Raw genomic sequence first — 20,526 nt, forward strand, 5'->3', positions numbered from 1 at the left:
CTTTGGCAGTTCTTGGCTGGCCTCAAGGTTTTTGGATGCCCTCTTCATGCACTCAGCCATTCTGGATCTTAGGTCTAGCACATAATCTACTAGATCCTGTTTGGGAGGTTCTGCTTCTGCTGGCTCTCTTGACTGCTGTCAGTCAGCCCGGACTCCCTTCCAAGGGTTGAGTACCTGGACCTTGCTGGTCCTCTTCTTCTCTGTAACACTCCTTCTGCCTGGCATTGTATTTGCTACGGCTTGTTGGTAGTCCTCCTGACCACTGACCATTGATTACCCGGCGACCGGCATGTGACAACATCTGCATGACTCCAAGGACTTCTCTGCAGCTGCTGGACTCTGCAGCTGACCTTCTTCATCCACCGTTTAGCCGGACCTGCTTCCTCAGAAGGGTGGCCATTGGCTCCTGCCCCACCTGCACACTCCTGCATGAACCAGTCTCTGTCCCTTTCTTTTGCAGGTCCTCTTCTTTGGATATCCACTAGTGGGTTCCACTGGACTGGTCCTGGTCTTGCAATCTTCTCTCTCTTGCAATCTTCTCTCTCCAAATCCCCTTGATAGTCTCTGGGAAAGCCATGTATCTTACCTCTGCTCTCCTGGTCACTGGGGATCATCCAGGTACTCACCTCCTGGAGACCCAAGTTCTCCCAGCTCCCCTCTACCTAATCCACATCCTTGGGTGGGGGACTTAACTACGCATTCCACTATTTTAGTATGTGGTTTGCCCCCCTTAGGGCCCTAATTATTTTTCACTATTTCTTGCCAGTGCTTGTTGCTTCTATATGCTAGTGCCTAATATCCCCTGTGTATATATAGTGTGTACTTAACTCCAGTTGGGGGACTGCCTATACGTAATCTAGTTTAGTTTTAATGTAATAAAGTACATGTATTTTTGTAACACTCTGGTTCCTTTCATGTGTGATAAGTTGCTGTGTGACTGAGGTGGTATTGCAAGAGCTTTGTATGTCTCCTAGATAAGTCTTGGCTGCTCTGCCTACAGCTACCCCTAGAGAGCCTGGCTTCACAGACACTGTCTCATTCACTAATAAGGGATCGCTTGGATCTGGTTTAAGGTGCAAACACCATAGGTGTCCACCACACACCAGGCAGCCTTCCTACACCAGGCAGCCTTCCTACACTTCAGGATTTCAGAGGACACATTTTATCACTGTTCGCTTTCCCAAACTCCCACACCCCTAACAATCACGGCGCCAGTGCAAGGGAGAAGGCAGGAATGCGCTCTATTCTTTAAAATACAGTGCTTCCCTGCCCCTTCCCTGTCCTGCAGATTGATCAGAAGTGGTTAACCTGAGAATGTGCCAAAAACCTACACCTCCCGAGGTGAGGCATAACAAGAATGAATGTTTCTGAATTCATGTTTGAAAACTATCACTCCTAAAAATTACTTCTCAGTGCCCTATTATAATCTTATTTACTAAGGTGAAATGTCTTGGCATGTTAATGAAATATACTATTTGAATTTTAAACAGACTTTATCACACTTTTACACTTTGCTGCAAGATGCCTTGAAAAAAGAAGGTGTTTGTGAAGTTAATCAGTGCAGGATACCCTAGTTACTTCTCTCCTTTAACTTCTAGTAAGCATTGAATAAATGCTTGCCTGTTTACTTAGCATCTTTGTAATGTTAGTGCTGGGTTGAGTGAACAGCAGCCCAGTGCTCCTCCTGACCAGGCATGCGGTCCCGGGTATACTGAGGCCCCCTGGAGCAGGAGGAGCTGAAGCCGAGGAGCAGACAGTGACTGCACCCGGTGCCGCAGAGGCTTTCTGATGCTGTGCCAGCCATGGTGACCACTAGCAGCCCAGTGTGCCCAGCGGCAGCTCTAAAGCTGAAACTCAGCATGCAGCATCCCAGCCTCCTGTACCCACAGGGCCACAGCTCAGGCCTTCTTCCTCTCTCCTGTCTCTGCACCTCATCCATTAACTCTCCTATTCACAAATGTTCATTTCACTCCCCCTTGTCTCTCCTGTTTCACTCCCCATTGTGTCTCCCCCTTTCACCTCTCCATCCTTTGAGCTATTCCTATGACTCTCTCTCCTTTGTGCTTCCGTATTTCTGACCTCTTTAGGCTTTCTTCCACCCATTTTCTTTCTTGTTTCTTTTTCTAGCCTTTTCTTTTTCAAATCGCATTTGCTCTCTTCTGTCTCCTCCGACCATCCTCCAATCACACTTTTCTCCCCTCTTTTCTATTTCTTTTATTTAATCTCTATTTCCATTCTCTCTACTATTGTTTTCCCTTTCTTTTCTCATTCCCTTTTACCCGTTTTCTCTTTCTCTTGCCCCCCCTCTCTGCACACCTGTTTCTTCTTTGCCCTAGTTGGTTCTTGCTTCTCTCTTCACTGATTCTTCCACCATTCAACTCCACCAATTTGCCTCCCTTTTTCTCAGCTCTCCTCCCTCTGCCCTTCTCTTCTGTCTTTCTCTTCTCCTCACAAGACTCCTCTCACCCTTCGACTTGTCACCTGGTCTTCCTTCTTTCTTCCATTTTCTTCCCCCACCTCTCCTCTCCCATTATCTGCTCCTGGGCGCCTGCTCCGTGCTGCCCACCCCGGGCCTCCCTGGACCTTTCCCGCAGCTGCTGGGGCTGAGCAGAGTGGATGCAGCCACAGAAAAGACTTGTAGGCCCAGAGCCTCGCCCACCTCTGCCTGGAGCTCTCGGGCTCCTTCAAGCCCCCCCGACCCTCATGCTGTGAGTGACCTGCACAACAACACTGCACATTGTGGGGACACATAGAGGGTCATTACGACCTCGGCGGTCTTTTCGCAAGACCGCTGAGGTACCGCTGTGCTGAAGACCGCCAGTGGTGGCGGTCTTCCGCGCCACGTATTATGACCGCTGGCAGCCCGCCGTCCTTTTTCATACGGAAAGCCACCAGCAGCCATACTGGTGGACGGTGGGAAAGTGGAGGTTTCTCAACCTCCACCGCCACGTCAACAGAACACCGCCCACTGAATCACGTCCCATGATTCAGTGTGGCGGTGTTCTGGTGATGGTGTGCTGGTGGCGGAGCTGCCCCCATGGATCCCGTCCCCTCCCGGAGGATCAACGACAAGGTAAGTTGATCGTCCGTTAGGGAAGTTGGTGGGGGGGTGTTGTGTGCGTGCATGGGGGTGTGCGTGTGAGAGTGTAGAGGGGGTGAGTGTATGCGTGTGGGGGGGTGCTGTGTGTATAGGAAATGTGTGCGGGTCGGACGGTGTGCATGCCTGTTTGTATGTGTGTGGGTATGTGTTGGGGTGTATGTGTGCGTGTAGGGGTGTGTATATGTGCATGTTGGGGGTGTGTGTGTAGGGGTGTGTATATGTGCATGTTCGGGGTCAGGGTGGGGAGGAGGGGTTGTGCCACCTTTGGGGGGTGGCAGGTGGGTGGGGGGTGTGGGGGGAGGATTCGTGCAGGGTAGCGGGTAGGGGAGACCCCTATCAGTGCCAGGGAAGGAATTACCTGGCACTGATAGTGCCTACCGCCATGGATCTCATGGCGGTTCCCAACCACCCGAGATCCATTGCAGTATGCAGGGTCCTGATACCGTTGACAGACCAGTGACGACTGACAGGCTGGAGACCGCAATTTCCAGCCCAGCGGTCTTCACTGCCATGGCGGTCGGAATGGTGAAGTGGCAGATGCCGCCGTGGTCATAATTATTTTTTTTTTGCCGCCGGCCTGTTTGCGGTCTTACCGCCGATTTACCACCGACCGCCAGGGTCGTAATGACCCCCATAATGCTGCGGAATAGCATCTAAATAGTACATGCGTACTAACCACATTTTGTTATGGTTCAGTTCGTGCCCAGGTGAACATTTTGTTATAACCGGATTTCTACTTTACAACTTTGCAGCTCCTGTAACACCAGACTGTCAGGCTCCCCCTTTCGCTGCAAGAACACCGTTCATGCCCCCCAAACATGGTACCAGTTAACTGGTCTTGTTTAAAAGTAGACCATGTTGCTTTAGAAAAAGCATTTAGAGCAGATGTGCCATTTTGCCGGATAACTTGAATGAACAGTGTCCAAGTGTTATTTAGACTAACTATGCACCTATGTGTCATCAGTATTTCCCACTCTCTGGTGTCTCATGGACCGATCAGATCCCTTCTCTTGGGACATAGAGCCCAGTATTAGTGTCAGAAGTTGTCTCTTTGCTGCCAGGGCCATCTAGGCAAGGGTGACTACAAGAATAAACATGAGTGACGCCAGTGAAACTGGTGGCAGGAACACACCTTATGGCGGGAAGAGAAAGGCTGTCATTCTTGAACCCATGACACTTTCATCACGCTGCGGCAAAGCACATGCTGTGTTATACAAGTGGTGGTGGGTCTGCAATCATTATAAGACAACTTCTGGGGTCTTTATCACCAAGTATTATGAAAGGGAATATTTGTCTTCCTGTGTGAATGAATACCTGGGAGAGCTGCTGATCCTTTCTAACTTGCAAGAGGCGAGCTCATGATTGACAGGTAATCGCTGTAACTACCCACTCTTTATCCCCAATCTAGCTGGGAGAAACAGGGGAATAAGGGCAAGGAACAAGGAATTATGGATACTCTCTTCTCTTCCAGGTCTCCCTCCTTGTTGTTCGCACCCCAATACCCCTTCCCTCGCCTTGCCACTCCAGCACTCAGTGCCATCACGGTAAGCTGAGCTGGTGGTGCCAGGAGGTGGACCCAAGTGAGCATCGTGCTGACACCGAGGATCGACTGACTCCTGACAGGTCCCTCATTCAATGTTAGGTGAAAGAATTGTCATGACTGGATGATGGTTTTTGTCAGGACCACTGGAACTATACGGCAATAAGGACCAACCTTTGTAACAGGGTTGAGAAAATAGTGTAGCAAGAAAAGACAAATTGTGACGCTTGATGCATCATTATCCGTGGCATTAATATTTCACAGTTTTTTTATTGCAACATATTAATACTGTCTCTGCAAAAAATCACTTCAATTGTAACATTTTAACCTCTGCATTCAGCAGTCATCCTCTGAACAGTGAGCCGCTAACCTTCACAAGGGCCCTGCCACTGTGTCCACAATGTGTGGTGCTTTGTTAGTAAGTTTTGAACTCTTGGAGCTTAAAACAAAATGTCAGGTTCTGTCTTCTGAGGGAGGTTGCTATTTACTTTTCTTTCTATGACTTCAAAGTGAATGGATTTATGTGACAATCCTGCTTTGTACCCCTGTGAGAGGAACGGCTTGAGGATGTTATTTTGTCTAGCACAAAACAACATTTAAATATCTATAAATGAACTGTTAAAATATTTCAGAATACATTAGAATTATGAAATCGGAAATGAACCACATTTTTAGTGATGCTGAAGCGTGGTGGAAACAAATATTTTAATACAATAAAATCAAATCAATACACTTGTTGATGTTATTTCCACAAATTAGTTATTGTTTCTGTGCTCTATAGTTTTATCAGTAAAATTGTATGTCTGTGCAAAGGTTATGGCCATTTCAAATGACAGTGTGTTGTATGTAATGGCAATACGCTACCACACCATGCACACTCCAAACTATGCAACTCCATTCTACTCCACTCTACAGCATTCTACTCTACGGCACACTCCAACACTCTACTCCCCTTTGTTCTGTGTCAATCCACTCTAGGCCACTCCACTTCACTCCACTCTGTGACACTCTACTCTGTGACACTCCAATCTACTGTACCCAACTCCACTCTATGCCACTCCAAACCCTTCCTTTCTATGGCACTCCACTCTACAACACTCTATGCACTCCATGCTATGATCCTGCACTCTACAACACTCAACTCTACTCCACTCTACGTCACTCCACTTTAATTCCATATATGCCACTCTCCACTCTATGCCAATTTACTCTAAGCTACTCTGTTCCACTCTTCAACACTTCACTCTAATCTAAAACACTCCACCCCACAATTCTCCACTCTGTTACATTTTACTCCATTCCACTCTATAGCACTTCACTCTAGTCTATGTCTCTCCACTGTACACCACTCCACTCTATGCCACACCACTGTACACCACTCCACTCTACAACACTCTGCAATACTCCACTGCACACTGCTCCACTCAGTGCCTCTCCACTCTATGGCATTTTATTCTACGGCACTCCACCCTATGACACTCTATGCTATTATTCTACAACACTCCAATCTACGGCACTCCGTGCCACTCTACTACACTCCAGTCTACAACACTCCACACCACTTCCCTCCACTCTGCAACACTGTACTCCACTAAATCCCCCTCCACTCTGTCACTCCACTCTATGACATTCTTCTCCACTCTGTGCTAATCTATGACACTCCAGTCTACACCATTCCACTCCACTCTACTCTACCACACTCTGACACAGCACTGTCCTTTACTCTATGCCACTCTATTCTACACCACACCACACTTCACCACATCACTCCACTCTATGCCACTCAAACTGAAGCCACTCTACTACTCCTTCCTATGACACTCCACTCTACGCCACTCTATGTCACTACACTCCCTGACACTCTGTAGTGCTTTCCTCTTATTTAGTTTCTAAGCACATACATAAACCACTAGAAATGCACTTGTGAGGTCAAAGAAGACTTTTATTGTTGTTAATTCTTCCCCAACCACAATATTTATGAATGACGAATTAGTAGCTTTCAAGTCCGCGTTAATCAAACAAAATATATCAGTTTGCAATATACACAGCAGGTTATATTTATAAGATATTGAATGCAAAGCAAAACAAATACTTCACCGTGTGGGAACTATCTACAGCTTCATCTTTCTAAGGTCTGCAAGCTGATGACCCCTGTCAGCCGCGAGAAAGAGAGATTCATCTACCCACACGGGATTGCTGGCAGCCTGCGCCAAGCTCCAGCACGAGGTCCGGCAGATTCGAATCTGACCCTCTGCAGCCTGTTACATTCGTTACAAAGGTGTGCCCCCTCCTCTCAGACCTGGGAAACTGAGCAAGCCTTTTGGAGACTGGCCAGGTCTCCAAGACTACTCCTGTTCCCAAGCTCAAGCAGAGAGAACAACACCCATGTACTCTCTCTTATCATGTCTAGTCTACTGTGAGAAAAACATCTTGGTTCTCTTGTGCAAAAACACAGCTTGGAAAAATACAGCTTGGATTCTCAACTGCAAGATCTAACTCCACGTTAAAGGCAATGGGCAGCTAACCTAAATATCAAATGCAATGTCTAGTGTCATGTCAAAGCCAATAAGCATCTAAGCTGAATACAAAATGCAATGTATAATATCATGTCAAAGCCCATAGGCAGCTGAGCTGAATACAAAATGCAATGTATAATATCATGTCAAAGCCAATAGGCAGCGGAGCTGAATACAAAATGTAATATATGATATCATGTCAAAGCCAATAGGCAGCGGAGCTGAATACAAAATGTAATATATGATATCATGTCAAAGCCAATAGGCAGAATATCTAATAGCATGTCAAAGTCAATAGGCAGCTAAACTGAATACATCATGTCAAAGCCAATAGGAATGCAATGTCAAAGCCAATAGGCGGCTAGACTGGATACAGCATGTCAAAGCCAATAGGCAGAATACAGAATGTAATGGCTAATGCAATGTCAAAGCCCATAGGCGGCTCAACTGAATACAGAAAGTAATGGCTAATGCCATGTCAAAGCCAATAGGCAGAATACAGAATGTAATGACTAATGCAATGTCAAAGCCCATAGGCGGCTAAACTGAATACAGAAAGTAATGGCTAATGCCATGTCAAAGCCCATAGGCGGCTCAACTGAACAAAACATACCATGTGCTACTGGTGAACATTGAGCAACTAATATGCGCAGTGGTGAAACACAAAGTCATTGGTCAAAACAAACTTTATCAAATGGCAGTACATTCCGCCCTTTGACCAATGAATTTTTGTTTCACATATCTCTTGTTTCAAACAAAAACAAAAAAACATCAGCACAAACAAAAAAACATTATCAGAATGATCAAAGCAATCCCTGTAAAGCAATAGAAGTGAATTAACACATTGATTTCATAACCTTTCACTCCAGATACATCTACATAGAAAAGACTGGGCAATTTTTATACTCTGAGTGAGTCTCTAATTCAACAGTGTTAGCAATTTGATGTGGCATGAGTTCTACTCATGTAAAGATGCACGGTCCACCTGAAAGGTTTTCTGGAAGGTAAGCAAAAGTCAGAGTTCCATACGAGAGGGAAAAAAAAAAAAATCACAGCTTAGTTCCAGTGGAAGAATGCAATCAAACAAGTTGAACTTGAACTGAAGGCGCAGTTTGCGCAAAATGGATCCATGGTGCTGGCACTTTACTCAGCCAGGTTCAGGTTGGGGATTCGGTCCCTTCCCCGACCCCACACGCACACACCGGAAGGGGGACCACACAGCACACTCAGGGACAGTGGCGAAACGTGGTAGGATCTGCAAAAGAAACAAGTATGACTTTTCTTGCAAATAACATTTTTCATTTAAACTGCACCCTTCCTCTTTCTTTCCCTGTTTTATAATCAGCAGGACGTTTTTGAGGCCCTTTGTTACATTCGCTGCAGGTTCTGGAGGATCACTTGGGGCTTCAGCCCACACATCAGTACTGAGGTTTTTATCTGCTGCGCCACAGCTTCCCTTTTCTTGCACTGTCAGAAGGGCTGGGGCAGACTCCTTCTTTACCAAACCTCCATTCACTGCATTTTTGCCAATTTGGGCCATTCTGTCTCCAATTTGTATGAATGAATCAGATTCTTTTCTAGGTATCAGCATAATTTCGATTTTTCCTTGGTAATCTGCAGCAATCACTCTCCCTAAAACCTGATCACTTTGCCATTTCTGTCCTGGTAACTTTCCTCTCCCCAACTGCTCTGTGACTGCTTGCATGACAGATTGCTTTTGTGCGTGCTGCACAGTTTTTATCAAATCTAGGGGAATGTGCATCTCTCTCATCTCTGCCCACCTGTAAGTGGCTTTTTCTCTCAGCTGTTCACATTTCTGGGGCACCCACTTAGCCATCCCCACTAAGGCAGAATTCTGGGTGAACACTTCTCTCTCTGCATTTTTCTCATTAACATCTGCAAGGTAATTGAACCAGTTAGGTGCTAAAACATTAGCAATGAACCAAAAATCAGCGTAAAAATTACACATCTCACGTAGCTCTTGCTTTAAAATCTGACACACATTATACAACTCCATTCCTTCTCCTGTGCCAGAAAACAACATTTCAGTCAATGAATCATTAGTAAAACAAACATGCTTTTTATCTTCAGTAGACACGAATTCAAATGGTGCACACAACTTCATTGGTAACTCTTTTACCTGTGGTACTCTAGCCCTGTCTTGCAAGTACCAGATCCATTGTATGATTCTAGCTAGGGGCACTATTTTCTTTCCTTGTTCATGATTTAAATGTACATAAGTATTTCCTTCTTGCACTGCGCAGAAACCTAAAGTCTGCATTATTTCATTTGCCAAATCACAAGCGCGCAGCTGCATATAATTTTTCACAGTGACCATATACAAAAGTGTTAGGATTTCACTCAAATGAGAGCTATTCTTTTTCCAAAAATCAAACAAGCTAATGAAACTCGGTGTCTCTTTCTCTAAAATCCTTCTTTTTACTTGTGCATTTTGCAACGGTAACTCGTAAATCACATTCTGGTCTCTCTCGTCCGTGTTATCAGTTAAGGAATGCATTTTGTCTGCCAAAAACCCTGGCTCACACGAAAACTCAGTGCAGCTCGGAGCTGTCTTAACCCCCTCATTTCTGGAATGGGACAAGAAAGATTCTTCAAAAACAGCCTTTTTATAACTTTCAGTCGGGCTAATTTGCTCACGTAAATTCCTATTTTCATGTTCCAACTTCTTACATTTCTCCTGCATTTCTCTGTAAGCAGATAAAGGTATCCAGACCTTTCTGTCATCATTACTTCCAAAAGACACGTTTTCTACATCAGGCATTTTAGCTACACATGCATTTTCTTCTGTAATTCCCCAAACAGAAAACAATTCACAGTTTTTCTTAGCACCATCAGGCAGTTTACCAACACATGACATGGTCTGCCGTGCTACTGTGATTCTCCAAACAACAAACAATTCACAGTTTTTCGTAGCACCATCAGGCAGTTTAACAACACATGACATGGTCTGCCGTGCTACTGTGATTCTCCAAAAAAACAATTTCTGTAATTCTCCAAACAACAAAAAACAATTACACTTTTAAAGTGTGCACTTAGAAATCTACTAACTCGTCAACACCCTCTTAATCACCTCTTAATGACCGACCCCACTTCTGGTACCAATTGTAGTGCTTTCCTCTTATTTAGTTTCTAAGCACATACATAAACCACTAGAAATGCACTTGTGAGGTCAAAGAAGACTTTTATTGTTGTTAATTCTTCCCCAACCACAATATTTATGAATGACGAATTAGTAGCTTTCAAGTCCGCGTTAATCAAACAAAATATATCAGTTTGCAATATACACAGCAGGTTATATTTATAAGATATTGAATGCAAAGCAAAACAAATACTTCACCGTGTGGGAACTATCTACAGCTTCATCTTTCTAAGGTCTGCAAGCTGATGACCCCTGTCAGCCGCGAGAAAGAGAGATTCATCTACCCACACGGGATTGCTGGCAGCCTGCGCCTAGCTCCAGCACGAGGTCCGGCAGATTCGAATCTGACCCTCTGCAGCCTGTTACATTCGTTACAAAGGTGTGCCCCCTCCTCTCAGACCTGGGAAACTGAGCAAGCCTTTTGGAGACTGGCCAGGTCTCCAAGACTACTCCTGTTCCCAAGCTCAAGCAGAGAGAACAACACCCATGTACTCTCTCTTATCATGTCTAGTCTACTGTGAGAAAAACATCTTGGTTCTCTTGTGCAAAAACACAGCTTAGAAAAATACAGCTTGGATTCTCAACTGCAAGATCTAACTCCACATTAAAGGCAATGGGCAGCTAACCTAAATATCAAATGCAATGTCTAGTGTCATGTCAAAGCCAATAAGCATCTAAGCTGAATACAAAATGCAATGGATAATATCATGTCAAAGCCCATAGGCAGCTGAGCTGAATACAAAATGCAATGTATAATATCATGTCAAAGCCAATAGGCAGCGGAGCTGAATACAAAATGTAATATATGATATCATGTCAAAGCCAATAGGCAGCGGAGCTGAATACAAAATGTAATATATGATATCATGTCAAAGCCAATAGGCAGAATATCTAATAGCATGTCAAAGTCAATAGGCAGCTAAACTGAATACATCATGTCAAAGCCAATAGGAATGCAATGTCAAAGCCAATAGGCGGCTAGACTGGATACAGCATGTCAAAGCCAATAGGCAGAATACAGAATGTAATGGCTAATGCAATGTCAAAGCCCATAGGCGGCTCAACTGAATACAGAAAGTAATGGCTAATGCCATGTCAAAGCCAATAGGCAGAATACAGAATGTAATGACTAATGCAATGTCAAAGCCCATAGGCGGCTAAACTGAATACAGAAAGTAATGGCTAATGCCATGTCAAAGCCCATAGGCGGCTCAACTGAACAAAACATACCATGTGCTACTGGTAAACATTGAGCAACTAATATGCGCAGTGGTGAAACACAAAGTCATTGGTCAAAACAAACTTTATCAAATGGCAGTACACACTCAATGCCACTTCAGTCTACTCTACTCTATGCCACTCCACTCTATGACACTCTACCCCATGCCACTTTCTGCTACGCCATTCCATGCCCTTCCACTCTATGCCAATCTACACCACTCTACAGCACTCTGCTCCCCTCCATGCCATGATAACCTATTCCCCTCTGCTCCACTCTGTGCTGGGGGCCCAAGCTGTGCTGTGCACAAAATACTTTGTGGAAGGTCGCACACAAGCCGTAGCAACTGCAAGTTATGCGGTGCACGGGGGTACTGTCTTAAGCTCTTTATTCTTCTGGATCACTATGCCTGGATGCACACTATTGGCTGTTTGGTGATGTCCAGTTGATGTTTATGAACATCCCCTTTTGATGATGCTCATGTTTTTGGCAAGAAAGATGGCTGACCCTTAGAGATTATTTGGCTTGGCTTCCACTGCTCTTCAGTTCCACAGACAATACTGTGTGTTCGGGAATTACTCCTAAGGTATATCCTTTTGGCACTGCGATTCCTCAAACCTGTGCAGTAGCATTTGAACCAGTTCTTTCCACAATACAAAGGATGTGGTGATTCCAAAGGTGTCCAAGGACAACAGCAACAGTCCTCCTCCTCTCCAGAACCTCAAAACCGCTTTAGATCTAGATTGCCCTTGAGGGAACACATCTGGCCTGTAGGAGGGAAGGTGCCATTTCACTTATATCATTAGCATTTAATCTCTATCAACCATTGGTTCCTCCAGAGTGTCTAGAAGGCACACCCTTCCAGGACATGTTCTCTCCCATTATGCATTTCCTCCATCTCCTCAAAGGACCAGGCTTTCACTCTCTCCATCACAATGTATTTTCTTTCCCTTTGGCACTGTGAGCTCATCGTAGAGGTGGGCGAGCATGTGGAGGCGTGAGCCAGGTGCCTGACTCTGGCTCACCTTGAGGTCCTCTTGGCACCTCAAGACCAAAACGAGCTAAGCTTTGATGTGCCCGTCCTCACTTTAAGGTCATGCGCAAAAATGGAAGATAAACAATTACCCTTGATGTAAAGTAGGAGAGAGAATAAGGGGCCACATGTAGGAAACGTTTAGCGACTCGCAAACGGCAAAAATTGCCGTTTGCGAGTCGCTAAACGCGTTTCCCAATGCAGAAATGCATATTGCGAGTCGGTACCGACTCGCAATATGCATTTCGGAATCGCAAATAGGAAGGGGTGTTCCCTTCCTATTTGCGAGTCTGAGTGGTATGCAATACCATTTCTGACCACGTACGCGGTCGCAAATGGTGTCGCAGTTACCATCCACTTCAAGTGGATGGTAACCCACTCGCAAATTGGAAGGGGTCCCCATGGGACCCCTTCCACTTTGTGAATGGACCCAAAAATATTTTTTCAGGGTAGGTAGTGGTCCAAGGGACCACTACCTGCCCTGAAAAAAACCCGAAGCTAAAGGTTTCGTTTTTTTTTTAAAGTGCAGCTCGTTTTCCTTTAAGGAAAACGGGCTACACTTAAAAAAAAAGAACTGCTTTATTGAAAGCAGTCACGAACATGGAGGTCTGCTGACGACAGCAGGCCTCCATGTTTGCGAGTGCCTATACTCGCTCTGGGGCCGCAATTTGCGACCCACCTCATGAATATTGATGAGGTGGGTCATTGCGACCCCATAGCGAGTTGCAGTCGGTGTCTGAGACACCGTACTGCATACCAATTTGCGAGTTGCAAATTGCGAGTCGCATGGACTCGCACTTTGCAACTCGCACATTTTTAATTTGCTACATCTGGCCCAAGATACCTATGTAGGGCCAGAAGTGTGCAATGCAAAAACAAAAAACCTGGGATCATTATTGGCTTCCCTGCTTGACCAGATTGTGTGATCTTAAACAAATATTTAATTTAAGTGTCTCTTTATTCTTCATTATTGTATATGAAAGCATGTTGGAATATATAAGTTGCGGATGTGTGATGCACAAAACCTATCTTGTGTTTGATTTAATAGTTGTAAGTATAATGTTTTTCCAGTTATAATAAGAATGAAGGCCATATATATGGTGCGCATGACAACTGATGTACTTTTTAGTTCACTTATGGCATTGCTGCCATGGGAGCAGGCATGAATATCCTTAAAATCATATTTAAAAACTGCCAATTTTATTAAATCCTTTCTAACCCAGTGAAATATTCTGATGTACTTAAGTGAAACACTTCCATATGAGAAATATGCCTATTGGAATTTCGAAGAGACCATCTCATATTTTTGCATTATGTTTGCCTTGTTGCATTTTTTACATGCCTAACATTATCAGGACTTGGTTCATGCACAGGCTTTTAGAGTTAAACCAGACCCATCCCTTGGATGGCCCTGTTAATTTGTTGACCTTCCCACCTCTAATACTTCACCGTCAATATCTCAACAGCTATATGTCTCCATTGTTCCAAATGGCACAAATGAGACCTTCATTCTGTGCTCGACAGAGAGGCCAAAGATTGTATGAGCATGTTTTCTGAACATCTTCATAGCCCAGTGAGAGGCACTAGGAGACACTCACACTGCTTTCAGATGCACTTTGGGAGCACCCAGTATTGCCCTCATCATAAACACGATCCACACCCTGAACTCCACCAAACACTTAGAAGCAACTCAGATTCATAAGCTGCATGAAAAAATGAATTACTGGAGCACATCTGGTAAAATCGAGTACTCCTAAGAAGCAGGACTGAATATACCATACAACATGATGTCAAAAAGTGAAGCATACCCGGCCCTGCATTGCTGACCTCTATTACTTCTAGAAATTGATTTTTATTTGCAAAGTAAAGGGCATGAATATAGTAGTTGGCATGACTCCAATACTGTTTTCACTTGGCCGCCCCTACATAAACACCTGGCCTCAGCCATTACACCAATGTGGACTGCTTGAGACTTGAGAGGCCAGTGTCATGCAAAATGCGCCTTGATACCTTGACTGCGAAATGTCCCGCTAACTTTAACAGACCTCCCTTGGGCACAAGTCACACAGAAACGTTTACCCTCCCACCCTCCTTCCTCCCCAAAGCTCGGCCTCAGCACTAGGCGCATTGCTCAGTGCCCAATTGCCGGACTCCCATATCTTAATTATTTGCATAAAACACCCCAGCAGCTGTCCAAAACTGGCAGTGTGTGCAAAATCTGCACGTTTCTGCACAAAATGCCCCTAAGGGCCCAACACTTCTCTAAGAACTCTCACCGAACGTGAGTGCCATCGTGTACCAAGAGAAACATTCTCTCTTTTTGCATGTTTGACGTTAGTGCTCCAAAAGAGAGCCTGGGGTTTTTAAAACGAAACTTGTGAGCCCACGTAGGAGGGCAACATAGTCCAGGGCACTCCATTCTTGACACTACACTCTTTGGCATTGAGAGGGGTGGTGTAAAATGGTGTGTCTTGGAGTGTCAATCACCTCTATGCCCCAAACTGACAGCCGTGCTGAACAAGGTAAAACACATTGGCAAAGTGGATAGCTCTTGTATAGGTGAGACTTCTTGGCTTTGCTAATGCTTGTTATTATCCGCCTACCACCCGTGTTGCTCCTCCGCGCCCCTCTGTTCACTGCCACTCGTTGGCATCATTACTCACTCCTCCACTACTCCACTTCTCAGTGGCTTCCTGACCCTCTATGCCCCATTTTTCTTTTTTTCGCTGTACCCTGCTTTCCAAAAATATAATATTGCACACATCTTCTACTTACCGCTCCAAGATGGGTGTCTGTCATCTTGGAAAAGTAAATGAAGAAAGAAAAAATTGCATATATTTGATGCCATTTGGGTGCACATTTGGCTTGATTCGTAAGCATGCATATGTCTTTACTCAGCAGCAAAATAACTTGGGGTGCGCTATTGTCTTTTTTGGGACCCCATCCCTCACAGCTCTTTAACAGCGAGCCCAGGAGGCAGGGCTCTACCACATTGCGCTCTTACATGCAGGAGGCCTTCTGTGGTGCAGGGCACTCCCAGGCGTGTGCCCAGGCCAAGACGGGCCCGTCTGCACCCGTCCATGGCTGGAAGAAGCCTTGCCACCCCTCTTTCACCTATTTCAGGCCAACGCAGTAAGATTGGGAAAACTAAGGGGGTCATTCTGACCTCGGCGGTAAAAGTCGCTTACCGCCGGTCAGAACACCGCCATAACACCGCCGCGGTTGCGGTAAACCGCCACGGTCATTCTGACCCGCAACTGGCAAACCGCCAAAAACCCGACACCAACAAAAGTCCGCCACTCAAAAGGTCAGCGGGAAACTGGCGATGGCCAAACCTCCACCGTCACGCCAACAGAAATACGCCCATACCATTCCGACCCACAAATCCCCGCAGCGGTCTTTCAACCGCGGTATTCCATTGGCGGTACACACCGCCGCGGTCAAAATACGCACACCTTTACAAAACACAGCCACATTGGACAAATCAAAATATACACACCTGAGACACATACACACACCACTCCCACACACCCAATTAAATATAAAACACACACTCACATCACCCACAAACCCTTACGACCACTATTGCGACTGAAGGACAGAGAGAGACAGCACAGCATAGAGTAGACCATCACACAGAGGCAAATCACAACATCACCCACACAATTTCCACGCACAAAACACCATACACCACCATACACCACCACACTCACCACACTCTACAACACATACACCACCCCTCACCTCATCCACACCACCCCATGGCACCCCAAAGACACCCCAGGTTCTCTGACGCAGAACTCAGGGTCATGGTGGAGGAAATAGTTTGTGTAGAGCCCCAGCTCTTCGGGGCACAGGTGCAGCACACCACCATTGCCAGGAAGATGGAGCTATGGCAAAGAATAGTGGACAGGGTCAACGCTGTGGGACAGCATCCACGCAATCGGGACGACATCAGGAAGCAGTGGAACGACCTACGGGGGAAGGTGTGTTCCATGGTATCAAGGCACAACATCGCGGTGCAGAAGACTGGCGGCGGACCCCCACCTACTCCCCCAGAATTCACAGCATGGGAGGAGGATGTCTTGCACATCCTGCATCCTGAGGGCCTCGCAGGAGTAGGCGGAGGAATGGACTCTGGTAAGGCAAATCTCCACTACTTCATTCCCCCCACCCCACCTGCATGCCAAATCATACCCCCACCCTCACCCCCACCCCCATCACACCAACTCCTTGCAAATGGCTCACCATCACAACCCACCCATCCCAAAACCTAGCCCTGCATGCGTCCCCAAAGCATGGACACCCATCACCAAAGCATGCCCACTGCACATACCCATCTCCCCCACAAGCCACCGTCACAAAAGCCCCCACAACTGAATGCCAGCACTGGGGTACACGGCCACCCACCCATTACACGAAATGCCACACACAGAAGCAATAACCATAATCTTATACCCCTGCAGGACCCGAACGCCATCACACCGCCACGGAGGGTCCAGAGATGTCCATCCCACCCCCAGAAGAGGCCCCCAGTGATGATAGCAGCTCTGTCTCCCTGGACCCAGATGACCAGCCCGGCCAATCGGGGACCTCGGGACCTGTCGGTTCCCCCCAGACAGCCACAGGCTACACCAGACCTAACCCCCTCTGGGAACACCAGCACAGCTCCCACCCAGCGGGCCCATGCCTCTGTCTCCAGGACACGTCAATCAGCGGTGTGTCCACCACTACAGGGCACCCAGGTTGACCCACCACCCCAACAACAACAGGGACCTGGGGGCAGTGGTAGTGGGCACACCGTCCAGGCGACAGAGGCCCAGGAAAACAGGGGAACTGGGAGGGCTACTGTGCGACAGGGGGGGACAGGCCCAGGGAACCGACTCTCCAAGAGGCCCTCTCCTCCATCATGGGAGCATACCACCACTCCCAGGAAACGATGGCTACGGCACTGGCCAGGTTCCAGGAGATCCAGGTCATGCAGGAGCAACAGTACATGGGGTTCAGAGAGGAACTGAGGAGCATTAGTTCCGCAATGGGGACCATCGTCGTGGCCCTAAACCAGATAGTCACCACATTGCGGGACCATGTGGCACCACAAAGGGCCCCTGTCACTAGCCTGGACCAGGAACAGCCTACCACCTCCGCCGGCGCTAGTGGACAGGAGGCCCCCACACAATGACAGGCCACCAGAACCCCACCTCCTGCAGAAGAAGAACCACCCCGCAAGCGGAACCTGAGATCTCACAAGAAGACAGAGTAGGATGCCAAGACCCCCGCCAGCAAACTATACCCCCTGATGTCATCCCACTGTCCCACATTGTCACCCTGTCCAACCTTGAACTGCCCCTGCTCCATCCTTCCACAGGCATATGGACAATGCACCTGTGAGACTGAGAACTGGACTCTGCCATGGACATTACTCCACCATCACCCATCACCGTTTTACAATCATGTTCCTAATTTTAGCACTTTAATAAAATCACTTATTGCACTTAAAAAATCAGGAGTCTGCTTGTATTTTTAACAAATGTATTAGACATAACGGTGCAAAAATGTTCAGTTACATTGTGATGACAACATACCACTGTCACACAGCTGTAGTCCATGGGCAAATAAAGCAGAGGTCACGCAGTGGGGCCCACAGCTCTGAAAACGGAAGTGAAGTCACAACTCAGTTAACAGGAACTGGGGGGGAACTCAGACAGTAGAGAGGCAGGAGACTTTAAGTAAATGTAAAATGGCGTGGTTGATTCGTACCTGTGTGCTACTGAAAATACTGTTGTATCACTGTGTCCCTGTTGTCTGTGTCGTCCCCGTCGTCTTCCTCCTCTTCACTCTCCACAGGCTCCACAGCTGCTACAACACCACCATCTGGACCATCCTCCTGCAGGAAAGGCACCTGGCGTCGCAAAGCCAGGTTGTGAAGCATACAGCAGGCCACGATGATATGGCACACCTTCTTTGGTGAGTACATTAGGGATCCACCTGTCATATGCAGGCACCTAAACCTGGCGTTCAGGAGGCCGAAGGTTCTTTCTATAATCCTCCTAGTTCGCCCATGGGCCTCATTGTAGCGTTCCTCTGCCCTTGTCCTGGGATTCCTCACTGGGGTAAGTAGCCACGACAGGTTGGGGTAACCAGAGTCACCTATTAGCCACACACGGTGTCTCTGTAGCTGTTCCATCACATAAGGAATGCTGCTATTTCGCATGATGTACGCGTCATGCACTGACCCAGGGAACTTGGCATTTACATGGGAGATGTACTGGTCAGCCAAACAGACCACCTGGACATTCATCGAATGATAACTTTTTCTGTTCCTGTACACCTGCTCACTTCCACTGGGGGGAACCAAAGCCACATGGGTCCCATCAATGGCACCAATGATGTTGGGGATATGTCCAAGGGCATAGAAATCACCCTTCACTGTAGCCAAATCGCCCACCTCAGGGAAAACAATGTAGCTCCGCATGTATTTCATCAGGGCAGACAACACTCTGGACAAAACCTTAGAAAACATAGGCTGAGACATCCCTGATGATATAGCCACTGTTGTTTGGAATGATCCACTTGCCAAAAAATGGAGTACTGACAGAACCTGCACCAGAGGGGGAATCCCTGTGGGTTGGCGAATGGGGGACATCAGGTCTGGCTCCAGCTGGGCACACAGTTCATGTATAGTGGCTCGGTCAAGTCTGTATGTCAGTGTGACATGTCGTTCTTCCATTGTCGACAGGTCCACCAGCGGTCTGTACACGGGAGGATTCCTCCATCTCTTCGCAAGTCCCAGCGGACGGTGCCTAGGAAGGACAACATGGAGCACAGAGTCAAGCAACCCACAGGTACGTAACCACAGCTTGCACAGTACACGATTCGCTATGCATTGAATGGCTTGTATGAGTGGCAATGCAAGGCCTAGGCCTGTGTGACGCAGTAGAAATTAAGCCATGTGGGCCCTTGAAATGGCGGCTGCCTGACCTGTGAAGTGTGACAATGGGATGTGAGGTCAATGCGCTGGCGTGGCACACCGTGGCGGTAGGCGGTCGAAGACCACGGCGCAAAGCAGCATTGGTTAACATTGAACCCTATGGGTCTCAGGAGCCAATGACGATGTGCGCCGGCGGTCGCGGTACGCACTGCCGCGGTACGCACCGCCACGGGCGTGACCGCCATTTTCTAACTGCTTAATCACTCGAGACCTGATCATCCACAGGAGAGGACCTGTACTGCAAGTGCTGCTGTGACCTCGGTCTGGGAGATACAATGGCTGCTGCGACTGGGGAAAGGGCCCCTGCCTTCACATCTGAGGAATTGGAGAAAATTGTGGATGGGGTCCTCCCCCAGTATGCGCTACTCTACGGTCCTCCAGACCAACAGGTAAGTACACAGGGAGCACGTAGTATGGGCTATGCCTGTGTTGAGTGGGGTGGATGTAAGATGGTGGGGAGGGGAGCGAATGAGAAGTGCAACGCACGACAGATGAGAGCATGTGCCACATGGCAAGGTTGGGGAGGGGGGGCCACTCACATCGACCATGCAGGAAAGTGATGATATTTCTTGTTCCACCCTGTACATGTCACATAGGTCAGCGCCCATCAGAAGATCGACATTTGGCGTGCCGTCGCCAAGGACGTTCGGGCCCTGGGGGTCCACAACAGACGGGGCACCCACTGCCGCAAGAGGTGGGAGGACATCCGCCGAGGGAGCAGAAAGACCGCCGAGGCTCTGCTGGGGATGGCCTCCCAACCTAGGAGGGGTGCCACACGGCAATTGACCCCCCTGATGTCCCGGATTCTGGCGGTGGCCTACCCCGATTTGGATGGGCACGTGAGGACATCACAGCAGACACAAGGGGGTGAGTATCAGCACATTCTGCTATATTAGCGCACAGTGGAGGTGTCTGGGTGGGGGAGGAGGGCTGTGGCTATCTCTAGGCCAGGGCGGTTTCTGTAGGC

This window comes from Pleurodeles waltl, chromosome 11 (assembly GCF_031143425.1).
Source record: "Pleurodeles waltl isolate 20211129_DDA chromosome 11, aPleWal1.hap1.20221129, whole genome shotgun sequence".
Classification (NCBI taxonomy): domain Eukaryota; kingdom Metazoa; phylum Chordata; class Amphibia; order Caudata; family Salamandridae; genus Pleurodeles; species Pleurodeles waltl.